This window comes from Salmo salar, chromosome 10 (assembly GCF_965601325.2).
Source record: "Salmo salar chromosome 10, fSalSal1, whole genome shotgun sequence".
NCBI lineage: Eukaryota > Metazoa > Chordata > Actinopteri > Salmoniformes > Salmonidae > Salmo > Salmo salar.
The window spans coordinates 41,872,598-41,877,635 of NC_138300.1; the positions used below are offsets into that span (position 1 = coordinate 41,872,598).

The following is a 5,038-nucleotide window of genomic DNA, read 5'->3' on the forward strand; positions in this document are numbered from 1 at the left end:
CACACCCCTGCTCAGGCATTTCAGTTGAATGCATTCAGTTGTACAACTGACTAGGTATCTCCCATCCCAAATGGAACCCTATTCCTGTTATAGTGCACTAGTTTTGACCAGGGCCCTCTCTTTCTTCCCATTTCTCCCTCTCCCTTTCTCCTCCTCCGCTCCCGCCCCCTCTCTCTCTTTCTTCCCTTGTTTCGCCCTCCTCCTTCTCCTTCCCCCCATTTTCTCCCTCTCTCTTTTTTTCTACCTAATTTTCTTCTTCCTCTCTTCCTCTACATCAGGACCTGGCCACCCCTGGTGCGTTCAGTCAGAACCCGTCCAGGGTATGGGAGTTCTAACACTACTGAGAGAGGTGAAGAAATGCAATTTACTGAACATGTTTAATATACAATAGTAGAAGTGAAAGTACAACAATACATTTATACAGAAATTCATATATTACATATCAGGTGATGCTGAGGAAGAGCCCCAACCCAGCCCATTTGGCCATAGCAGAGTGTGAGGCGCGGCTGCAGAGACAGGGACGCCGCGTCACCGTCATCACACAGAACATCAACGAGCTGCACTACTGCGCCAGATCCACCAATGTCCTGGAGATACACGGTATTGTAACCACGGAAATGTCACTCAGGCTGACTTTCACTGTCCCGAATAGCTAGCTAGTAGAGCCACGATAATATTGCAATGTCACTGTCACTGGGGTATGTGTCCCAAATGGCACCCTATTCCCTATGAAGTGCACTACTTTTGACCAGAGCCCTACAGGTGATGGGCAATAGGGTGCCATTTTGGGGTGTAAACATGTGTCTGATTAGCTAGTAGTGATTATTGGGGGGGCTCATTTTATTGAAGTGTGTCTTTAGAGAATATTGTTGAAGGCTAGTTTCATTCCATTGTTTAATAGTCACTTCATCCTGGGTAGTAGTCTAGGCTGTAGATATGTCATATAAGCTTTCACATACTTCTAAACAATCTCTACACAATGTTCTCATCTTAGGGAAGCCTGATCAAAACAATTTAGAGATGTGAAAGCAATTATATTTTTGTAGAAATGGATTATTCGCCTCATCTTAAAACATGCTTTCCCTCAATCTGGGTACTAACCACAGTAGTTAGCTAGATCTGGGTACTAACCACAGTAGTTAGCTAGATCTGGGTACTAACCACAGTAGTTAGCTAGATCTGGGTACTAACCACAGTAGTTAGCTATATCTGGGTACTAACCACAGTAGTTAGCTATATCTGGGTACTAACCACAGTAGTTAGCTAGATCTGGGTACTAACCACAGTAGTTAGCTAGATCTGGGTACTAACCACAGTAGTTAGCTAGATCTGGGTACTAACCACAGTAGTTAGCTAGATCTGGGTACTAACCACAGTAGTTAGCTAGATCTGGGTACTAACCACAGTAGTTAGCTAGATCTGGGTACTAACCACAGTAGTTAGCTATATCTGGGTACTAGACTAGTCTGTAGATGGTGTATGGTTACTTGTATCTGTCTGGTTCCCTTGTTCTTTGTTTACTGTCTCTCTCTCTTCTCCTCTTTCTCTTCTCTCTACTAATCCTTCTTCTCTCCTCATCTGTCGGTCTCTGTAACCACAGTCAGTCTGTTAAAAGAATTGCTGTTTGAGTTGGCACGTTATTATTGTCTACTGTCACTCTCTTCTCTCTTCTAATCTCTCTTCTCTTCCTCCTCTCCTCCTCCTCGTGTGTGACCACAGGCAGTCTGTTTAAAACCAGCTGTATGAGCTGTGGTAATGTTGCGGTCAGCCACAAGAGCCCCATCTGTGCTGCCCTGGAGGGCAAAGGGTAAGTCACAGTCACAGTCAGGTCAGCAACTTCTTGGTAACAGTATTTATTTATTATGGCTGTCTCTCTCGCTTTGTCTTTCTCTCTAGTGCACCAGAGCCAAACACCAGTGATGCTCAGATCACTCCTCATCACCTACCCAGGTGGGACATACTCGGTTCCGTTTTGTTTATAAGAGTTTAGAAATGTAAGATTGATTGATTTGAGTTTGTTAATAACTTTACCTTTAGATGGCAGTAGATCACAATCATATGAATTGTTGTAGATCCTCATGTAGGGGACAGGATGGAGTCTTCTAACTTGATTGTGTGTGTGTGTACCTCACCAGGTGTGAGCAGGGCGGCTGTAGTGGTCCGCTCAGGCCTGATGTGGTCTGGTTTGGGGAGACTCTGGACTCTGACATCCTGACTCGCGTTGAAGAGGAACTAGACCGCTGTGACCTCTGCCTAGTGGTGAGGGAGTTTGTCTGTCTGTCTGTCTGTCTGTCTGTCTGTCTGTCTGTCTGTCTGTCTGTCTGTCTGTCTGTCTGTCTGTCTGTCTGTCTGTCTGTCTGTCTGTCTGTCTGTCTGTCTGTCTGTGCTATAAAACATCCTTAAACACCTGTATCTCTGTGTGTTACAGGTTCCACTTCCACGGCCCCTGTGGGACCACCCTGCCCCCTGCACTGGCACGCCATGAGACTGAAGCCAACTGAAGAGACAGGAAGTCCCCCCCCCCCAACAACCCTAAAATTGCCCAATCTGAGGAGCTGTGTCTCCCCTGGCCTGTCCCAGCCATAGTGCACTTTACACAGACTAGGCTGTATAATGTTGGATGGGTATATGAATGCAATGTAACGAATGCTAAAGTACAGCAAACACACTTGCCTCTATACAGGTAATACCGCAACACGGCTAGGGCCTATAAACTACCACCCTGGATTGGTGTTTTTGCATGATATAACCTATATCTTGTTAATTTCTCTCCCCCAAAAAGTCTATGACATGAAGTCCAATATATCAACCACAATGTTTCCCTTTGCTTAGGGCTTTTCATCTAATACCAATGCATTAGACCTGGATATTAGATAGACACATAGATCATGGTTGTATTGTCAAGACCAGGAATAACCAAAGTCTGTATCACATAATCTGATTTACTTTGAACCACAATAGTTAGCTAGATAGAGTGCTTCTGAAATTAAGTCGGTGCGGACACTAGTGGCCAGTGTTTAGCTGTTTGGGGTAGTTTTTCAGTTTGGAAAAGGTGTAAAGCTAATATTGGTGATTTACCGCCACCTGCTGTGCTGGAGTACTGAACTAAATCTTGTCATTCATTTGTCATGACCACTAGATGGCGATAGTAAAGCCATTTACAAACCAGAGCACCCAATTTGAAGAAGACAATGCTCTGTCATTGGCTGATTGCTCTCAAGCTATAGGAATCCTCACCCAGTTGACTACATTAAAATGGTGGAAGCCCTTAATGGCACTGCCGATGCTAAAACAAGCTTTTGGGAACAAGAGTCCTCTATCTATTTCTATGGACTCTACAGAGCCAGAGAAAAGCCTTATTCATTCCTGTTAGGGTTGGGGAACCTGCTGTATCTTTTGTAAAAGAGAATGTGTTCTCTATAACCTACCTGGTATTACATTGAAAACTCTTATGGTAAGTTTGAGTGGTTCTGAAGCCTGGTCCCTCTCTAGTTCTGACTTCATGTGAGTGTCCATTGATGTGTCTGTTTCAAGATTCAAGTTTCAAGTTTTATTAGTCATATGTACAGGATACACATGGTATACACCGTCCAATGAAATGCTTACTTGCAGGTTCCTTCTCGATAATGAAACAACAATATGAAATAATATACTAAAATTATATGAACATAAAGTAAATGGCTCAGTAGAATAGAATCAACATTTTAGCAAAAGTATAATACAGGAAGGCACAATTTATAGTCCAATATTTACATGTGTTTTGGGGGTATTGGGGGGCGAGTGTTTAAGAGCAGTTGCCATAGAATTTAATGTTAATTTCTGTACCATAAGCCTCCTCCAATGTCATTTTAGAGAATTTGGCAGTACGCCCAACCAGCCTCACAACGTGTGTGGCGCCGTGTGAGCGAGAAGTTTGCTGATGTCAAGTTGTGAACAGAGCACCCCATGGTGGCGGTGGGGTTATAGTATGGGCAGCCATAAGCTATGGACAACGTACACAATTGCAATTTTAGCGATGGCAATTTGAATGCACAGAGGTACTGTGACGAGATCCTGAGGCCCATTGTAGTTCCATTCATCCAACACCATCACCACATGTTTCAGCATGATAATGCACAACCCCATGTCGCAAGGATCTGTAGACAATTCCTTGAAGCTGAAAATGTCCCAGTTCTTCCATTGCCTGCATAATCACCAGACATGTCACCCCTTGAGCATGTTTGGGATGCTCTGGATCAACGTGCTCTGGATCAACATTCCACAGGCCACAATCAACAGCCTGATTAACTCTATGCGAAGGCGATATGTCGCGCTGCATGAGGCAAATGGTGATCACACCAGATACTGACTGGTTTTCTGATCCACGCCCATACTTAAAAAAAAAAGTTATCTGTGACCAACAGATGCATATCTGTATTCCCAGTCATGTGAAATCCATAGATTAGGGCCTAATGCACTTATTTTAATTGACTGATTTCCTTATATGAACTGTAACTCAGTAAAATCTTAGAAAATGTTGCATGTTGCGTTTATATTTTTGTTCAGTATACATTCTGTATCTGCCTCAATTACCTCGGTACTGGTACCCCGTGTATATAGCCAAGTTATCATTACTCATTGTGTATTTATTCCTCCTGTTATTATTTTTCTATTTGTCTAGTATTTCATTTTTGGGGGGGGGGGGGGGGGTGGAGCCGTAAGTAAGCGTTTCACTGTTAGTCTACACCTGTTGTTTACCAAGCATGTGACAAATAAAATGTGATTCGATTTCATTTGTGGTTTACTCAATCCAAAAACCGTTCCATTATACATCACAATCTGGGTCAGGTGGGCGTCATTTGGAAGCTTATTCTATTGCCAACATGACTAGCTAAGTTATAAAATAGGATCTTACAGTGTTAGGCTTTCACAAGGCAATTCAGAGAAACAGAGTCATTTTGGTGCGCATAGAATGGAGTCATGAGTGCATTCAGGGTGGTGTTCCACGGCTTAGTTTCTTTCAAAAAATATCAAACGTAGACTCATTCTTTTAAGAACA

At 43.2% G+C, this 5,038-nt stretch overlaps 1 long non-coding RNA gene across 1 annotated transcript; it reads left to right on the forward strand.

Annotated features, from left to right (window-relative positions):
• The first annotated feature begins 275 nt into the window (after positions 1–275).
• On the forward strand, positions 276–4,643 carry LOC106560408 (uncharacterized). The gene is made up of 5 exons (XR_014379033.1): positions 276–349; positions 447–600; positions 1,720–1,950; positions 2,136–2,259; positions 2,429–4,643. It is a non-coding gene; the product is annotated as an uncharacterized LOC106560408 (long non-coding RNA).
• Positions 4,644–5,038: the final 395 nt, after the last annotated feature.